Source organism: Phasianus colchicus, chromosome 1, assembly GCF_987193195.1.
Source record: "Phasianus colchicus chromosome 1, bPhaCol1.hap1.1, whole genome shotgun sequence".
In the NCBI taxonomy this organism is placed as follows: domain Eukaryota; kingdom Metazoa; phylum Chordata; class Aves; order Galliformes; family Phasianidae; genus Phasianus; species Phasianus colchicus.
The window spans coordinates 168,754,243-168,774,112 of NC_143436.1; the positions used below are offsets into that span (position 1 = coordinate 168,754,243).

Sequence of the window (19,870 nt, forward strand, 5' to 3'; positions counted from 1 at the left end):
CGGTGAAATACAGTGTGTAACAAATACAGATACACAGAGACGTTTTTATTCTTCCCATCGTCGTGGAGAAAAGGAGCATGAAAGAAGGTAAAACAAAAATGTAGCCCTAAATACCCATGATATTGCACAGCATGGTAATAAAATATTGCTCACTTAAGCAGGAGCCTTTGAACTGCTCACTAGAGGAGCCCTTCCTTCTCAGTTGGTTTTTATAGGCAGCCTAGGGAGATTATGTGCTTAAGTTAGTCATTTAAATTTAGAGAGCTTGAACAAACATTGCAAACTCCCCTTCTGTCTCCCAGAAGAAATAGCTCACGATGACATAAGAGCATGTCATCATGCCATAAGAAAATAAATATGATAAAAGCAGAAGTATTTCAGTCTTTCTGAAATGCGGTGGTTGAGCTTGGTGTTTTTGTTTGGTTTTTTTAGGTTTTTTTTTTCTGTTGTTCTTCATCTAACACCAATTGTGCCTAATAACAGTAACCAAGCAGATGATGCAAATCAAGCGAGTGCATTTCTGATCGCTGGTCAAGCGCTCGCATTGTGCTGATGAGAAACTGAGCTGTAAAATCAAGTCAAAATATTTTCTCCATGGCTCCCGGTGGAGGTCAAAGCACATGCCCATTTGTACTTCCTCTAGCTCTGCAGGCAGCTTGGCGTCCCTTCCACAGGCAATGAGTCCTGCCAGAAAAGCCCATCAGGTCTTTCAGGTTCTCACTGGCAGGAAAAGTACCACACTCGATGCACCAACATTTGGAAAACAGAGAATGTGCTGAGTCTCAATGCCCTTGGAGTCTCCATAAATCACTCATAGAAAAGAGCAGGGATTTAGTTGGGCAGCACATTGTATGCCCAAAGCGGAGCTGGAGGAGGACCTCCAGAGTTGCTATAGAGGGATTTCTTCACAAGGAAGGGAGGCTGAGCAAACAGCGAGGATGTCAACAACATCCTGTCCTTGCAGAGAGGAGAACGGCTTTTGAAGGAATGACAGAGCTTTGGATCTCAGCTCCCCGAAGCAAGTTCAGGCAAGTTCAGACTCATTGCTTTTGTACGATAGAAGGATTGGGTTTATTATTAGATCGAACTCAAAAGAGCCTTGCCAAGTTTGAAAGTTCATGATGTTTCAAGCAAAGAAAAGGAAGTGTCTTACCTCTCACAGAGGCTCGTTTCTCCGTTATGAAACAGCCCAGCAACTGTTTAGCTCTTGTTCCCAGCGATGTCTGGAGCATGAATGGAAGATGGCTGGAGAATAGCCTCTGAAAGCCTCTGAAACCCGGAGGCAGATCTGCCCTTCACAGCCGTGTTTCTCCTTGGACTGAAATGCTGATTTCCCAGGTTTGTTTTTTTCCACTGCAAATGAGATAAACATTGATACAGCACAGACAAAATAGTCTGCTGCGGGGCTCACGCAGGCACTACCGACTACTCACATGGGAGAAGACACAGTGGGAGTGAAATTCACGCAACCTCAAGGTTTGCTCCCCTTGCTTACAGTTCTTCCTCACCTTCCCCCGGCCCTCTCTCCAAGCCATCTAGGCATTGTCTAAATCTGAATGCTGTCCCTGAGCCTCACCGTTCTCAAGTGGACACATCTTTTGGTTTCCAGCCCTAGACAACATCAGCCAGTCCATACCCGGTGATTTGGTACCCACCAGCTTCCCCAGCTCATTCCATTCCTTTGGGGAGAGACAGCAACTGGAGTTCCTCTCAGTCTCAGATTTGCTAAAGAACGTGATCCAAAACTGTTTATTCACTTTCTATCATTTATGTCGTTTTTTCCCCAATGGCCTGGTTTTAGATGCTTATCTGCATGTGATCTTGGTAAAATTTATATTTCATGACAGTGAGTAATTAGAATTGAACCAGCACCTTCATTGGCACTCGTAGTTATCCCCTTCCATGCTAGCTTTGGTACCTATTGGGGCTGCTTTGCTTTTTTTATAGTCTCCTGTCCATGGTCATGGACAATCAAGTCTCCAGAGCTCAAACCCTTCCAGCCTCGTTCTATTTCAACGGACAGATTTCGCAGAGGGTAGCACACAGCTTCCTTTCTGCATCATTTTCAGTTCTGTGCTGTCCCATTTCATCTCACACCTACTACCACACCCCTTAAACTCATCCAGTTCTACCCAAAAAACTGCTCTGCGGTGACAGTGAATTAAAGCACACTTCATCAGTACACTCCCATTTGTCTGTGCCAAAAACATTCATGTAAGTATTTACCAGAAGCAAACCCAAGACCCGTCTTTAAGGATTCTCATTGGCAGGTTCCCTCTGGTGTGATGCTCTCCTAAATACAGAAGGTGTTTCTCACCACAGGCCAATCTTTGACCAGTCTCATCATTCTTATTAATGTCCATTTTCATTAGTTTCACTGATAATTTCCCTAGTTTCTATTCATCAAAATGATCTGTTGAATTTCAGCTTAGATCTACTTCATCTCTAGATGAAGCCTAGAAAATCCGACCATTATATGTCCTTCTTTCAGTTGTCTATCAGACTGGGCAGCCTTGAATTGCTTCTGCTAAACCCAGACTGCGTTTGACAGGTGTCAGGCTTTTTCTAATGTTTATTATTCATATTTTCTTTGAGTCCTTTCCTAACACTGAGGTGACAGCGGTCAATTGGCTAGGAACAATTTCCTGTTTTCAAAACCTGGGTAAGCACTTTTGACTGGGGAGGTTTACACAACAAGTAGCTACTGTTGGATTTATGACTTCATGTAGTCTGGTGAATGAATCTCTAGGGGTCCTGGGATGGAAATGATCTTGTCAACATGGTAAAGTGCACTGACCATGCTGCCTTGTTTTTACCTGAGGTGTGGCTCCTTCTTTTGCATGCCCTAATTCCTAACAGTCTCCTCATTTTTACATTCTCCCTGAATATTTAACATCTTCTTATAGAAAACTGAATTATGCTGTTTTATGTTTATGATTCTATGATTACTATCTTGATACACAATCTGAACATCTCTAGTATCTGTCTCTTCCCTCACTGCCCACTTACTCACCTCTTTTGTCTCCTTTTTACTTATGCCACTGAGAGGACTTATCTGCTTGCTGTCCTTGCAAAGTCTAACTGTGCTTGATCTACAGCAGCTTGCTATTTACATCAACCCATGGAGACTTCTTTGCTTTTCCCAGTCCTTTTTGGTCCCTCTTCCTCTCCCTCTGTTGCTTTGCTCAGAGTATTTGGAGCCTTCCCTTGTTAAGTGCCCAAAAGAGTCTGACTCGTGGCTGTGCCATGCATACTGCAATGATTTCTCTCATCTTGTGTGTGTGGGGGGAGCTCAAACTTAAAATGCATGCCCTTACACAGAGGTTAGATTGGATGAGCATCCTTCCCGGTGCTGCTGTGCCTGCTGCCCCATCCTATAGCACTGTCCTATTCTGGGGGACTGAGTGACAATTCAGTCCCTGCTGGTGTTTCCTTCCCAGCATGCTAACTGAGCGCTGAAGTGGCAGCAGTGCTGATGTTACGTGCCAGATCAAATGAATGGGAAAGGAATATTTTTGTTATTTTGAAATGCCAAATTGATTTCACATCCAGCTGGCACTAATTCTCTCTCCTCTTTTCTCCCTCCCCCACTCCCATCAGCCTTTTACTTAAAAAGTAGAAGTATTTCCCTGGTTGTTTTGGAAGCCTCTTCTGAAGGCATTCAAGAAAAAAAGCAAAATATCAAAAAAAAAGCAACTATTTTTCCTTCACTGATGATATTAGGTACCTATCACTTCCACAATCAGCATGCTGTCATAAGGCATATGTCGTCAGTGGGGCTTTCTTCCCACCTCTGCTCTTGAAACACAGCAGAAGTTCCCTTTTCTCCATAAAGAGAAGGAGAAAATCATGGCTCTGAACACTGGTGTGTGCTGGTGCCAGCACAGGCACCAAGTACACCCATCACTGAACAGAAGCAAGCAGCCAGGCTCAGAGGCAGGATTCACAATGAAACAAGGCATGGATATCCAACCTTTTTGGCTTGCCTGGACCTCACTGAGTGAAGAGGAATCGTCTTGGTTTGCTCCAAAAGTAATGCCTTCTATTTATTTTTCATGGCAATGACAACAGATAGAAAGAGCACAATAACACTACTTGATAGAGCAAAGTCTAAGCTACAAAGCACTATTTTTCCACAGTCACCACTATGAGCTATGCATTTTCACCGACAATGAACAAAAGCCTGCAGGCCCCACTTGTAAATATCTGCACCAGTGGAGGTGACACACTGTCGCTGTTGCTGCTGCTGAAATGCACCACCCATCACCTGTTTGTGCTCACATCTACTGGTTGGCCTCCAGAGACATTCAGTAAGTGTCAATGAATGTCAGTGGGTGCCATTTTTTCTGCATAGAGGAATTCAGTGACACACCTTTGCTTCATACATACTTCTGTGTCAGATGCCATTGTGTCAGAGTGTCCCTTCGCTGTCATCTGACACATGACAACAAAATGTAATGGGATATTGGTGGGAAGGTGCAACCTCTACTGTCATATCTGCTTCTGACATCATAGGCCAACATCATAGGCAAACAGGAGGCATTACTTTCGGAGCACCCCTCATTAAATATATAAATAGTTGATATATACAAAGTAACAAAACTTATTTTAATTTTAATGTTTTCTAATAAAACATATACAAAAGAGAGCAACAAAATCGTAAGACCAGTGGGATATGGAACTTTGTTTTTGTGGAACTAACGCTCCAGGCTGGTTTGATGACTGGGGCTGCAACTTGTAGCGAGTTCTCCAGGAGCTCAGTAGAGACTTTTGATGAAATTTTGCTCTTCCTGCACTTCATCCTTCAAAATAGTTGTTCTCAAATGTACGCAATGCCAAAAAGCAGTGATGTGAATAAGGCGCGACTGTGAAGTGAGGGATATTTCTCTGCTAAGATAGGTCTGATCAAATCTGGTCTCAGACATTCTTGTTCGGTGTATCTATCTGTCCCATCTCCAAAATCTCTCTTCTTTTTTTTTTTTTTCATTAGGCTTCCAGAGAGGTTATCTAATCTTGCCTTGAATACATTGTCTATTTGGATCATAATTACTCTGCTGGCAAAGTACTCCATTATCTGATGTCCTTTCTGATAGGTGTTTCTTTCCAATAACACAGGCTCTGTCGTGCTTCTCTTAAGCAACAGTCACTTACTCCTGTCTCTGTTTGTGACTCCCACCCTCAGAAGCTGATTCCTTCCAGCCAGGCAGTATCCTCAGCTTGATTTTTAATGCTATCAGCAGGTGAAAAGCCACACTTACCACTCATGTTTTTAAGCCTTTTGCCCCTGCGTGCTCTTTATTGAAACACTGACAAGACTAAGCACCTTCAGAACGTAAAAGCCATCCAAAGAGCTGGAAATGAGAATGCAGTCAAACCCTTCACATCTGTGAAGAGAGGTGGCATCAGACAGGAGGACAGCAGCATTTAAAAAGATGTGCTCCAGCATGTTTTCGGAACGTGTTCAATACCCATCCCAACATTACGCAAGTTAGAACTTCATTTTAAAAGGGCTAGGGGAAAACAGAGGAGGGACATTGACATGAAATATCTCTTCCTCCCCAAATAATTTCTGAGCGCTCAAGCTAATTCTATTAGACTCCTCGAAAGTGAGCAGAAATGCTCTAAAATTAATAGGAAATTTTATAACTAACCAATGAAGAGATTTCAGAGCCCCTGTAATCTGATTAAATACTCTGAATCCAGTTGGCATCCTCCCATATCGTTCTGTATCAGCTGCAATCTTTTAATAGCACAAGCTGCGAGGTACAAAAATAACATGCCACAATGGCATACGGTTCCCTGAAATGCAATTAAACTTTTATTATTTGAATTATCCCTTAAAAATAATCACTTTGGGCTTAAATAGGATCAGATTCTTTAGGATTTTTTTTTTTTTTTTTTTTTTTATAAGCCTTATCTAAAATATTTTACATGGAACAAAAAGATTAAAAATAAATGGAAAAAAAAAAAAAAAAAAAAAAAGTGGACTTTCACAGAGGATGTGAGAAAAGGAAGGGAAACCTCAGTAGAAAGGCTGGGCTAAGCCAGTCCTGTGCCCTGTGCAGCACTTTGGAGCTGCAGAAGGGACCCCGCTGTGTGCCCACCTGCCTGCAGGGCTGCATGGGTGCTGCTCCCTCCGCTCCCAGGAATGCTTGTGTAGAAAGGGTGCTTTGAAATTCAACACAAGCTGTCCTTGGCATCAGGCTGAGTGGCTTAAGCAATAGCAGAAGCAAAGCTGCAGCTTTTTTTTTTCTTTTTTTTTTTCTTTTTTTTTTTTTCTTGACAAAAACCAGCGCAGCTCGAAGGGAAGGAGTGCTCCTACGTGCTCATGTTCTGGAGCCTCTTACGTGGGAACAGGGCTGTTCTCATAGCTGAGGCGTGATCTCTGCACGTCCCAAGATTATAACCAGAAGGCTTGCACAGAGGCACACACAGGACACTGCCTGGCTTGTCCAAACTCAGCCTTTGGCACGATAGAAAGCAGAGCTCCCTTGGGAAGCACCAGCCCATGCACGTCAAGAGGAAGAGCCCTGCCACCAGTCCTCGTCCTCCTCTATGGCTACAGCAGATACCAAGGAGCTGGATTCACCCCAGAACTTGGAGGTTTCACTTATTTTTAGCTGCCTCACATAGCTCCAGCAGCAGCTGAGCACACCTGTCATGGCTGGAGCTGCACAGGGCCTTTCATGTCATCACCACAGCAGCCTTCAGAGAAAAATAGATGAGAATAAACACCATGTAGTAGGGTTTCATTAAAAAATAAAGGGAAAGTACTTAGACTTCATGTGGGAAAACATCAGGAATGAAAAACAAGCACTCTGTTTTCTTGCATGTGCTGTATGAAGAACATTGTCTCAGAGGAGATGTGAAGCCGTGGAGGGATTTACTCACCCCAAGCATTCCCTGCTGTGCTCACAGACCCAAGGCATGCTCTAAGATTTACAATAAGGGAAACAGTCCAAGCGACACCAAGGAGAGGACTACTTTTTTTCAGATGCCCTCAGTACATCACAGTTGTTGGACAAAGCCAGCAGGCTCCTCCTTGCCCACAGGTCCAAAAGTATGTATGGACCCCCCCATTTACAACACTTAGCCAGGCAGCTGTTTGGTGGGTTTTTGGTTTTTTTTTTTTCTTCTATCTCAAGGCCCAGACCTGTCCTTTGACTCAAAATCATAGAGTCATTAAAGCTGAAAAAGACTACTAAGATCATGCAGCCCAACTGTCAGCCCATCCTTACCTTGCCATAGATGACTGCAGTCCCTTGGAAATATACATCTACGTGCAAGGTAGGCAAGCACAGGCATGAGCCTGAATGAGTAGCTGTAGCACAGAGCACAGGGTTTGGGGGCATGGTGGTGATGAGTTGATGGCTGGACTACGTGATCTTAGTGCTCTTTTCCAACCTTAATGACTGTATGACCTAATGACTTTATGAACTATGGCACTGGACACCCAAACTCTCAGTAAACTTAACCAAAAGCTGCAGGTACTTCCTCATCACCCAACATCCCTCTGTTTTGTGAGAACCCCAAAGATCTCTTCTTGTACATGGTCTCAAGGAGCCTTGCAGTGAGCGACTCAGGGTCAGCTTTGTCCAAGTAAACAAAGAGATGACTTCAGCTATGCCACCAGAACTGCTGCAGCATTTCATATTAAGCAGTGCCTAGTCCTATTTCACCTGTAAAATATTTATGGCATATTTCTGCATGGATGGGAAAGATAATTGCTTTAATTAAATATCAAAGATCACACTATTTTATGATGCAGAGAAATTCGAAATATCTATGACCTAAAGCATGCCTTTGGCATCAGATCTCTGAAGACACTGAATGCTTGTGTATTGGCCTTGAGGTTTCCCTTAGCATCTGCATGGCTGCTAGTGTGCTCTAGTGAGTGTCCAGCATGTGGGTAGGTACCTTGTTGCAGCACAAGCACAATGAATTCACACCCCAGTCATTGCTCCACCTCTCTTCAGCAGGGCTATCTCCAGGAGCACTTTCAGAGCTTCATAGATTGGGTGTTGTGCTTTCCTACAGAGGGGGAAAGCTCTGTACCTCAGTTGCAGGTGGGAGTTGAAGATATCTTTTAAAAGCATGAAGGTTTAGGCTTACCCCATCTGAGTCTGTGCTACTGGGGACCACACTTAGGACTGGAAGGTCTTGGCAAATTATTTTTGTCAAAGTTGGACTCAGTGATCCTTTTGGGTCACTTCCAACTCAGGATATTCTATGGTCTACCCTGGGCAGAAACTGCATCCATTCCATGGACCTGGGGACTCCAGGATTAACTCAGGTCAGGCAGCTCAGCATTCCCACCTCACTTCTGTGTACATCCCTGGAACAAATCACAGGCAGTTCTGGAAGAACTTGGAATAAATTAAGGAGACTAACAACAGTCAGCATGCATGAAACTAATCTAATTGCTTTATGTCAGACCAACCTAAATTTGTTACAAGATAGTGGGAGAATTGGTAGATGTCACAAATCTTGATTTTTCAAAGCGAGGATAAATTAAAGTGCAGTCTAAATTAAATTATAACAGGTGGTTTACAAGAGTGTCTGAAAAATCACAGTTGTAGAGTAGTTCAGTGCTGTGGTCTCACCTCACGGTCAGGCTGAAAGGACATGCAGGCAGTGGTCTGTGCAGTCTGTCCCAGCCTGATGGTACTTCACGTTTCCAAAAACAACCCTGGGAATAAAACAGAAGGGACATTTGTTGGTGTTAAGAAGCTGAAAGAGGCTGCATGTAACAGTGCATAGATTAAGAATTAAAAATACATGTAGTGAGGAAATCCCCTGAAAAAACATGACTCAGTTTTAAATAGTGAAATGCAAAGTTCTGCGTCGCACAGCAAAAGACAACTTCACAAAATTAGTCTGTGCAAGGACCGTGACAGGAGCAGCTCTGGGAAAGTGGGCTGTGGGCTGAGCATAATTTGGTGGTACTTCATCACTATTAAAAAAACTGACTGCAACCTCCATCCCCCATTTCCCTGCACTGCTCAGGGGGAGGAGGTAGAAGAGGGTGAATGGGGGGGAAGGTGTTTTCGGTCCGCTTTAAATTCTCACTGCTTTACTCTGTTAGTAATTGACAATAAATTACATTAAGCTCCCTTTGGTGGGAGGTTTTGCCCAGGGTGATAACTGGTGAGTGATCTCTTTGTCCTTATCTCAGCCCTTAAAATCACAAAGTTGGAAAAGACCTCTAAGATCATCCAGTCCAACCATCCACCTATCATCAGCATTTCCCACTAAATCGTGTCTTAAATCCTTTTTCATTATATTTCCCCCTCCTCTTTGAGTAGGAGGGGTTAGAGAGTGGAGCAGACTCCCAGCTTGAGATAATCCTTAAAAACATGGTGGAGGTTGTTCTCCCCTAACTTCAAATCAGTGTGTAGGTAGCTGCAGTTATATACTGGACACATAGCAGAGAGTCCACCTCTAAAAGATAACATACTGATGGAGAAGAAAGGATCTCAGCAGGATTAAGAAAGGCAACAGCTGATGTGCTGAGAAGCAGACAGTTCCTTTATGTCCCCTGGAATGTAAAGTTGGGGGAGGACTGTACCATATCATAAAACTGTAGACAGAATCTTTCTGTCTTGCTGTTCTGGAATGCAGCAAGCTCAAGTTCATCACTCTGTCTTTGGAAGGTAACTTTTAAGTTTTCCAGCTCCAAATTAAGCCTCCTCTACTTCACACCTGAAAAAGAAACTCTGACCCTGAATTTTTATGCTTTTTCAGAAATAAATCAGTCAGTCTTATAAAATGCCTAACTATCACAATGCCATCTTCTCTTGGAAAACAGAAGTATCTGTGTTTTGTGAAATGATGTAAGGAATTATGGAAAAGTGTCCGGAAGGGTCCTTTTGTCCATGGAAGGATCCATCTCATTGCTGGTGAATGCCCTACCCAAACAGTCTTAAAAATCTGTGACAGTGGAGATTCTCTTGCCCTGCAAACACCTTTTCCTAACATCTAACCTTTATTTCCCCTGCTGTAGTTCCTGGTCATTACAAGATGCTCCTGGTATGTTCTTAATACACTGCCGATTCTTCTGTTGAGGAAGCACGATGACACTGTCTTTACTGTTTTACAAACCCAATCATTCCTAAATTTAGTACTCCCTCTTATCCTTTCCATAAGCATCTATAAGGACACTGTGCAGCCAAAGTGATGTAGCCTTTGAACCCTCATAAAGTTAAATATATAGTGAATTATTTTATCTCTTCATGGCCAAATAAAAATGAAAGCCAGAGCAGCATCCAATTGCACATACCAGCCATAGCAGAGAGCTGTCAGCTTGGGCTTCATGCACAGCTGATTGAAAAGCTGACTGATGCACTTAAAATACGTAGATTTCAATCATCACTGATGCTAAGAGCTCCAGGGAAAAAAAATAAATAAATAAAAAAACAACTGAAAGTTTCCAATAGGAGGAAAATATTTCTCCTGCCTTCAAAAAGATAAAAAAGCAAGGCAAGCTGTAGATCTCCTCCATCCTCCATTGCTCAGTGTTCCCAGCAAGCTACTGACATATACTTTGAAAGGCAATGTGGCTATCTTCACTTTCCTTCTCCCCATCCACTCATCTCTGCAGTTTCTACATTATGGCTCAGGGTTTACACCATCTCCCCTCCGCATCAGTGCAGCCAATGCCCAACCAGACAAGGAACACCAAGTGGTGGAGAAGCTGGCAGCCCATGGCTTGGACAGGTGTATTCTTCACAAAGTAAAAATCATATGGAGGGTGGGCCCAGAAAGTAGTGGTGAATTGAGTCAAATCCAGCTGGTTACCAGTGGTGTTCCTCAGGGGTCAGTATTGGAACCCATCCTGCTTAATATTTGTATTGATGAGCTGAATAAGGGTATTGAGTGCACCCTCAGGAAGTTTGCAGGTGACATCGAGCTGGGGGGGGACTGTTGATTTGCCTTAGGGTAGGAAGGCTCTACAGAGGGATCTGAACAGACTGAATCAATGGGCTGAGTTCAACAAGCTCTGAGTCCTGCACTTTGATCACAACAACCCCAGGCAATGCTACAGGCTTGGGGCTGAGTGGCTGGAAAGTTGCATGGAGGAAAAGGGCCTGGGGTTGTTAGCTGACAATTGGTTGAACATGAGCCAGCAGCATTACCAGGTGGGGCACACTGACTAGTGAAGATGGGACGAGCCATACATCAGCACTGGGTGCTGTCACCCTCTGCAGTCTAACAAGCCAGTCCCACCTGCCTCCATCTCTTCTCCGTCTCTGTAATGCAGCAGAGGAGTTTGATTGCTCAGACTTCAGATCAGGTCCATCTAGTCCTAGACACTGCTCCAGATCTCAGCTCACACCAGGTGGAGGTGGTTGGACACAGCTCCTGCCCTAGCAGGGAGCCCTGGTGAGACCTCCTCAAAGTAATGTACAACACTGTGGTCTCTGATTCAAACTGCAACAAGCACAGAGGACAGAGAGGGACAGAGCAATGTTTTCATCCTTCTTTAACATGACAAAAGCGGCAGGGAAATCCTCACGACTGCATCCTGGCAGTCATGACTTGTCCCCCAGATAAATACCTCAAACTATCTCCAATTATAAAGGCAAAGACTGTACCAGCTAGTTAAGCTGAACACGTGATTAATAATATACCCAGCAATTTAGGACTTGAAGCCTTTACCATGCAAGCCATGCACCCTGCTCTGAGGCCCACAGATGATGCTTTGCATTGATCAGACATGGGGATGATTTACAGCTGCTGCAGGATGGAATGCCACAAAGCCTAGAGGGAGTAGCAAACCTTGCTAGTTAGGATAATTCATCTCTCCTGTCTCTTTGTTAGTCTCTAATTTTAAGTCAGTTTCCTTCAAGAGCCATCATTACGTTTTCAATATTAAAACCTTTCAATTTCTCTGGGGAAACAAATGAGGAAGGAAAAAAAGGAAAACTTTTCAAAGCTCAGGAGGAAATAATGGGTTTAGTCTGACAGTTTCCTTGTAGGAGATGGGTTGGTGAAAGATTTCTAAGAACAGACTCAAAGTCAGCCCGTGTTTTGTGTGCAGCAGTATTCCTGGGAAATTTACACACCTGTCACCTAATTGCTGCTTCCTTTGTAAAACAGCAATGACAAACCCAAGTCATTTGCTTTCAGTGTCTTTTTTTTTTTTTTTTTTTTTTTTAATATTCTTACAGCAAAGTGCCTGACACTTCTTTGAAAAGAAATAGCAGATTTCCTCCCCGCTTTGGGATTCAGCACAGGCTGCACTTCACAAGCTGCAAGCAAAGCAGGTTTCCTTCGAGTTGTCGTGGTGTCAGACGGTACAATGTATTATTAAAACCCAATTTCAACTTTCTAAACAGTCAGGTGCCAGATGGCCAAACTACATGTGTGCAGTCCAGGAGCAGAGCTAGGATGGGCTTGTGACATGCTCCTGGTGTTGTCACAACCTATCTCATTAGAAATTTCTACCGTCACTTTGGTTTTTATGCAGTGGAAGTCCGCTGGCCATTTCAGTCCTAGCACATCTAAATGCTCTGCAGGTCTCCGTCAGAGTGCACAAACATTCCCATGGATGCTGGTTAATTCTTGCAAAGCTGAAGTCGTCCTTAGCTGAGCGGTGGGAATGCAACTGGGGCCAGACCTTAATATTCGCCTCCTGTTCCTCGGCACCAGTCACAAAGCCATGAGAAAACAAACAAAGAAGCAATGCTCACAAAGAGACAGCATTCCCAAGGCCTTCGCAGGCTGCTCGGCTAGAGTCAGAAAATGAGCTTTGGAGCAGTTTGTCAAACAATGAAAAGAGGGGCAAAGTGTGGAGAGAAATTTCCTCTATCTTCAGAGCGCAGGGCAGTTCTGCCAGCATACATTTCTTAATATTTTCTTCTCTGTGTGCTCCTCGTTGGCATGTTCTATGCTCTAATACATTTCCCATTGCTTTGCAGTTGGGGATTTCAGAAGACCAGACAACATTCAAGCTGGCAGGGCAACAAGGACTAGAAAATTATATGGGATGTGGCTTGGATAGAATTTAGCCTGATGACATTGTGGCTGCATTGCAACAGCAGCCTCCAAATCACCTACAGGACAGAGTGCCTGTTCCAGAGAACTGTGCCATGGTCATCACTGGGACATATGGGGTGGGGGCAGGCACAGCTGCAATGGGGCTGTGGGGAGACGGTCCCTTGGGCTGGAGTTCCTACACTGTGTGCAACTGCATGAGTGCACCCCCAGGGGAGGATGCACTGCCACAGTGGGCTCACAAATAGCACTGCAGTGCTTCACGTTGACCAAGGGCTTCCTGCATTTTCCCCAAAGAAAGGATGGAAATATGCCCTCCCTGCGAGGAAGTCCCCAGAAACGCTCCTACGGGTTCTCTCTTTATTTCCCTCAGAGAAGCAAAAATCAAGCTAAGATTCTCATCCACACTGAGGGGTAATGAGATTCCCCGTGGAAGGGAGGAATAAGGAGAACCTCAGCCATTACACAGGTCATCGCACCGGGATTGGAAAGCACTCCAACTATTTGGAGGCACAGCCTGGCCCCGCCTCGCAGCCGACTCATTGAGCTCAGTAGCATGGCAACATGATGGAGCAGTGCCTCTTCAGGCTAATACCATGTGGAGAGATTAAATGCAAACAAACAGCAACAATAATGGGCTCATTGGCATGCAAGGAGAGCCCAGCTGGATCGCATATGCCTCCACCGTGTAGAAATACCCCTTTCTCCTGCTTCTTTGAGCTTCTACAGGTGCCCCAGTGCTGTCCAGCCCCATACGGCACCAAGAAGTGTCCCATTTGTGGTGGCTGTCAACATCTCCACACCTGTCAGTGAGCCCAAGGTGCATCAGGAGTGAGTTAGGAGGTGGTTGAACGGCAGCAAGGAAGTCCTAAAACTGAGGCAGGAGAAACGAATGAGAGTTAACTGAACATAAGCAAGTCAATAGTGAGGCAGGTGGCAAGCTGGGGTGCTGGCGATTCCCAACAGAGTTTCTGGAAGAAGCTGATGGACCGCACAGGGAGATTTATCCCTCTGCCTCCCCCAGCAGAAGTTAAACAAAGCCAAACTTCAGATGTTTCTCTTTTAGGAGGAACTAGGAAGTCTGGCAACTACAAAATGAAAATGAGCAGAGGAAAGAAGTTGTCTAGCAAAATTAGCAACACATTTCTTTCCCTGCCTTCCAGAGAGCGTGCCCCCTTCCAGCATGCCAGGTCTGCATAGCGTAAATTATTCCTGTCTAAATTTGAGCCTGTGCTGTTGCTTCTGCCAAGTGTTTACTCTTGAAGGCTGTATTTTTTCAGGCACAGATGATGCTGGATGACACGTGTCATCACAGTGCATGTCCTTGAAAAATATGTACCGTGAAACTGCACTGATGTCCTGCAGGACATGCTGCTCTTGTGTCCAGAGAAAGCGTGCGGAAGCTCTCGGTCAAGGGACCACTCAGTGGGTTGCCGTGCCAAGGCTGGATTAAGAGTGGGTGAAACTTCCCGCTGCCAAATGTCACTGAGTTCACAGATCATCACCAAACCATGACTACGCTTGACTCATACAGATAAGACCTCTGGGCACCTTTTCCCTCAGCTAACTCTGCATTGCCGTTTCCCCCATGAATGAGAGTTGCCCTTTGCGCCACAAATTCATCATGTATCACAGAGTCCTTCACATCCAGCAGCTGCTTCAGGCATGCACAGCCATCACACACCACTAGCAACGGCCTTGAGGGCAAAGCAGAGGTGCTGGCTTGTGCTGAAATATCCAATGGCTATTTTCACACTCCCAAACTCGCATTCCTGTTCACCTCTTTTGGCCGCATGCCTCCTGCCATCACTGAGAGTGGAGCACTTTGAGAAGGTTGGATGATCTCTTTTTGCTCATATTCAAACTTATGAAAGCCTGCATCTGTGAAGTGTGATAGATAAGCCTTCAGCTGCTGTGCAGGTCTATTTTGGTTGTGCCAAGTAAAAGTCTTTTATGGCTGGGGATGTGGCAACCCTATCCTGTCTTCAAAACAAAGACCTCTGAACTGGGCAAGCTCATCATGCTCTTAAGCACCTTTGGCCTTTATTCTCTTGTGGGTCTCTGTCCACACTAAAGCACACAGATTAGAACAAACAGTACATTTAAACAGAAGGTTTTATACCCCCTAGTACGGAGAAATGTTTTAAGTTACTGTCTTAAGCTCCAGCGTGTCAAGGTTAGAAACGTTTTTGTTTCATTGTTCAGACTCCCTATGGCCAAAGTCAACATTGGGCTGATGGGATGGTTTGATATATGGCAGCCCAGCATGATCTCATTGTTGGGAGGTCATGGGATTCGTGCATAAAATGGTCAGGCATGATTAATATTAGGCAGTATGCATGCACAGAGATGCACGGATCTGTCACTGTGACTACAGATGGAAAGCCCAAGCTGGATGAAGGTCAGATAGGGCACCATGACTCTCTGGGCAGTCAAAACCAGACATCCTATCTCATGTGGTGCCACTGGGAGAAGAAAGCCACTTGTCCCAAAATGCCTCTGGGGACATTCCATGCTGTTGTGCTATGCAGCTTAGGTCCACCCCACACACCTGTCTGCTCCAATAGCACACAGCAAATGGAGGAGCACATCTGTGCTGGGAGCCGTTTCTGCTATTTTTACACAGTGGCTGTGAATGCTTCCAAAATGAGACGCATTGTCACAATTAAACTGAATGCATTTAATAGCAAACTATATCACAAATTGCAGAGTGAAAACACTTCATATTTCCATGGGGCTTGCTAAAAAAAACATCTCCAATTAATGAGGCACATTGTAGACTTGTTTATATTCCGTCAATTCTGTTCAAGAAACAAATTATCTGTGTGTGATTATGAGGGCAAATTTACCCTATAATTTTCCATTTAGCCTCATTTTACTGCCAGGGCTGTTCCACTGAGCTGAAGAGTTATTCAGGGAGCAAAACCTCCATCTTCTTCCATTGCCCTCTCCCCCCAAATCCAAAAGGCTTGACACATTTTGCACAAGTAGCAACACATTGCACACAGACACTGCTTGGTAGCACCAGCTCCCAGCTTCAGAGCCAACAAGCAGAGGGCTTGGTCACCTTTCTGACTCATTTTGTTCTATCACAGAACCCCAGCACGGCTGAGGCTGGCAGGGCCCTCTGGGTGCCTCTGCTCCATCCTCTGCCCCAGCAGGGACACCCAGAGTGGGGTGCTCAGGGCCACATCCAGGCAGCTCTGGGAGATCCCCAAGGAGGAGATCCCACAGCCTCTGGGCATCCTGTGCCAGTGCTTTGTCACTGCACAGCACAGAAGGGCTCCTGGTGTTCAGAGGGAACTTCCTGTGCTCCAGTTTGTGCCCATGGCCTCTTGTAAACCAGAAACCTCTTGTTAGCCAGAAACTAAGCAAAGTGGATGTTCTGGAGTCAGTTCAGAGTAGCAGAGTTCACAAGTGTGCACTAACCTCAGAAAAAATTGGGGTGTCAGGTTTTGGAGGGCAGGGGCTTAATTTACCACCTGCTCCCCAGCATCCGCAGGAAGCATCATCCCCAGCGTGACTGCAGAGGCGATTTGGGTCCCAGCACCGTAATTGAAACCATACAGTGCTACAGCACTCTGCCATGAAAAGCAGCAGAGGTTGCATTTCATCACTAATTTTGTGGTTTTGCTCACAGCTACAAGTAGCGTTCTCAGTAAAACCGGCACAAGCAAACTTTTGTGTGCTCTTCCTCCAGCCATGTGGGAGGGTCTCTGGGCTGGAATCTTCCCAGGCTTGAGTATTTTGGAGTAGTTTGGGCCTTGTAATAATGCCTCACTGCATGTTTCAGAACAAGCCATGTCTCTCCCCCAGCCACTCATTGCCGCAGGCACACAGGAAGTTCCAAGCAAATCACAATGAGGCAAGGATGTCATAATCCTGACTTAGAACAAATGTCCCCAGCCTTTACACAACATCTCCGCTTGTGTCACATAGGTAGTATCAACCTTAAAATGTCAAACTCTTGCTCACCCTTCTCTAAATCACTGGAAGAGGCTTCCAGAGCAGCCCAGCAGCAGAAGATTCTTTTCATGGGCATCAATCCTAGGTACACGCCTTGGCACACAGTCATAAGTAAAGGGACAAAGTAGAGATTCATTTCCACAGTAACATTTGTAGAGTCTCGATATATTTATAGCCTCCCACATACATCCTGAAGAGAAAAAGATAACATGAAAACACTAACCAGAAAAACAAACAAAGAGGAGCAGAACTATGGCTGTGGAGCTACCCTTGTTGCTCAGATGCCTTTTATTTTTGGTGTCTGTCCCAGCAGTTTCCAAGAAATCTCCTCCTACCCTCTTTTCTATGGGAAGGTATAGTGTTACAGTTGAACCCTTCAGGCGTGAACATACGAGGACAGAGGCCACAGGGTCAAGTCTGTATTTGTAATATGAGATGTGAGTGGGGCCAGGTCACTGGAGCAGGCTGTGCTTTCCAGAAAAACTAAAAGATGCTCCAAGGGTCCATGGGACCATCAAGAAATACCAGCACAGTCCTGCTAGGCTGTGCCTGCCTGAGCCAAGGGGCAGGTTTACAGAATCACAACATGACTGAAATTGGCACAGACCTCCAGACCCATCTGCTCCAATAGGGTCACTCAGAGCAGGGTGCCCAGGGCCACGTCCACTTGGTTTCTGAAGAGCTCAACAGTGAGGACACCTCCCCTCCATGCCACCAAGCACACTTTACCATACCTTGGTAAATAAGCAAAGCTTGCTAGGGCTTATTAGCCTACAGACAGCATGACACAAACACCACTCATCATTACTTCTACCTTATCAAAGCACACACACCTTTTGTCATTTCAGATTTTTCCTTATGTTGAAAATCATATAACTTATCTATTTCTTTTTAGCAATAATGTCTAAATAAAGCAGAAGACATCAGCAACACGTACATGAAGTAACCTCACTGAGGGGCTTTCCTGAGGGCAAAGTTTCACCCAAGTTTATTTTTTTTTAATTTTTCATAAATGTGTCTTAGAGATTGTAATGCATGGAAAAAAAGCACCTCTTAACCTCTGAAGTCTCACCAGTCCTGTTCATCTCTCACATGGAACCATAATCCTTTCCAGCAGTAACTTGTTGGGATGTCACAAACAAAGGATTATACCTTCAGGTGAGACAGAGCTTCTTATGAGCTTACAGCTAAACTATTATAGAGCCTGTTCTCATACTGAAATTGCATGCACATACAGACACGTGTGTGACTTAAAACAGTGTGACGAGACTGCATACAGATGGATCTACTGGCTCAGAAACGTAGGAATTACTGTTATTCCTAAGTACTATGCTGAGGTGGTGAAAATGGCTACTACTTCTTGCAGGTGTACTTTTCAACCACACCATCCAGCAGAAGAACACAAGTTATTGTCACACGTGCCTTCCCACAATCAAGTGAGCAATGCTGGGTTTGGGCTATAGTTTCAACAGGCTGCTAACTCAGAAATCAGTTGGGTAGTTCTGACCTTGGGTAAAACGTGAAAAGCAAAGCGTATTTATGTTTTAATGCACATCCTGGTGACACAGCATCTTCCCCTGTGGGAGAAGAATGAGGAACAAGATAAATAATCCTCAGTTAGATAAACTCATTGACTTCATATGGAGAAGCAGGGCGGGTGGAGGAGGGGGTCAGGCCTACCCGTGCTTGTGACACAACAGCCTTGGCCATGGCTCCTATCATAGATTTCCTCCACTCCAAAAGGAACAGCTGTTTCACAAGCTTTGTAAAATCCTACCCAGAGTTTAAAAAGAGAGGAAGAGACAGTGTGAGAGTGTGCGTTCAGGTTTGGGCCTGTTTCCAGCTGGCTTGTGGCGTGGTGCTACCTTTCTTCATTGTTCCCGATATGCAACAAAACATAAAAGCAAAAACCAATGTAATATGTCAGTGACTTGCTTGATTTCACTTTTTCCTATGTACTCAGGTGGCTCCAGAGATGTGTTGCCGTGTAACTAACTGAAAGAGAGGGAGATGGCCCATGAGGCAGCCTCCAAAAACACAGCACACACTGTGGAACAGTACGGAGGGAGGGGCTGGTGCGAGTTCACCAACAGCATATAATACTCTACTGTTTCACACCTACAGCTCACAAAAAAAAAAAAAAAAAAAAAAAAAAAAAAAAAAAGAAGAGACATTAAAGTTCCAGAAGAATTTCTGAGCACCTGTGAGCACAATAAAATTCAAATGAGCATTTCCAGGAAAACCTGAGATGGTTACAGGCTGCCTTGGATGCCCGAGGAAATCCTTGTACTTCATGGCATGAGATGCTACGTAGCGACAGGAGAGCTGTCCCCAGGATGGCCATCCTATGCACAGTGCTTTAAGTTAGTGATATGATTAAGGTAGAAAGTACAAATATCTTTTAACATGTCTAAAAGTTTCTTCTTGAAAATGATGCATTCTCGCACTTACCTCAGATATTATCAGCTTCCTGTCACCAAGCTGCAAAAAAAATTATCTGTTTATTAAAAGGAGAAATCAACAAAAACAAACAAACAGGCTCTGGTGCTTCTACAGAGAGGGGTCAGGTTAAGAAGCAAGTTCTGAAGTAGCTTAGTGTCCAACTGTATTCTATCTTGATATTGTTGGGGCTTATGAAACCTCTTATGAGGCAAATCCAAAGGACAGTCTTAAGTTCATTTGCTTTGCTATGAGTTCTTCATCCTACAGAAGACCAAATTAAGAACAATGAATCACAGAACCATTAAGGTTGGAAAAGACCACAATGATCACCAAGTTCAACTGTCAGCCCATCCCCATCATGCCCACTAACCATGTCCCTCAGTGTCACATCCACATGGTTCTTGAATACCTCCAGGGATGGTGACTCCACCACCTTCTTGGGCAGCCTCTTCCAATTCACTACCAC

The 19,870-nt window shown here is 44.6% G+C and overlaps 1 long non-coding RNA gene across 2 annotated transcripts; it reads right to left on the reverse strand.

The window, feature by feature from the left end:
- Positions 1-1,222: 1,222 nt before the first annotated feature.
- Positions 1,223-17,831, reverse strand: LOC149920230 (uncharacterized). 2 transcript variants are annotated; one of them, XR_016461734.1, is made up of 3 exons: positions 16,426-17,831; positions 8,604-8,689; positions 1,223-1,353 (listed from the first exon to the last, which is right to left on the reverse strand). It is a non-coding gene; the product is annotated as an uncharacterized LOC149920230 (long non-coding RNA). The 2 variants fall into 2 exon arrangements; XR_016461733.1 differs by lacking the exon at positions 1,223-1,353 and adding an exon at positions 6,042-8,335.
- Between the last annotated feature and the right edge of the window lie 2,039 nt (positions 17,832-19,870).